The 544-nt window shown below is 64.9% G+C and overlaps 1 protein-coding gene across 1 annotated transcript in view; it reads left to right on the top strand.

Moving 5' to 3' along the window:
* NES (nestin) overlaps positions 1-544 on the top strand; it is a 15347-nt gene that overhangs the window by 12557 nt on the left and 2246 nt on the right. The gene's annotated exons all lie outside the window — the stretch shown is intronic.

Here is a 544-nt window from a genome sequence, read left to right as displayed (position 1 = left end):
AGGGGTCCGACCGTGTCCCCAAGGGGTCCGAGTGTGTCCCCAACAGGACCGAGTGTGTCCCTGAGGGGTCCAAGTGTGTCCCCAATGGCACTGAGCATGTCCCCGAGGGGTCCGAGTGTGTCCCGAGCGTGTCCCTGAGGGGTCCGAGTGTGTCCCTGATGGGACCAAGCGTGTCCCTGAGGGGTATGAATGTGTCCCCAAGGGGTCCAAGCATGTCCCCAATGGGACCGAGCGTGCCCCCAACAGCACTGAGCATGTCCCCGAGGTGTCTGAATGTGTCCCTGAGGGGACCGAGAGTGCCCAGGTCCCCCCATGCCCAACCGTGTCCCTGAGGGGTATGAATGTGTCCCCAAGGGGTCCAAGCATGTCCCCAATGGGACCGAGCGTGCCCCCAACAGCACTGAGCATGTCCCCGAGGTGTCTGAATGTGTCCCTGAGGGGACCGAGCGTGCCCGAGTCCCCCCATGCCCAACCCCAGCGTGGGGCTGCAGCTCAGATGCCCATCGGACCCCAGCACTCCCCCCCCCCCAAACCACAACCCCAC

The sequence above is a fragment of the Egretta garzetta genome, unplaced genomic scaffold (genome assembly GCF_000687185.1).
Source record: "Egretta garzetta isolate BGI_Z169 unplaced genomic scaffold, ASM68718v1 scaffold703, whole genome shotgun sequence".
NCBI lineage: Eukaryota > Metazoa > Chordata > Aves > Pelecaniformes > Ardeidae > Egretta > Egretta garzetta.
The sequence above is the reverse complement of the archived record's forward strand: the minus strand, read 5'-3'. Positions and strand labels throughout refer to the sequence as shown.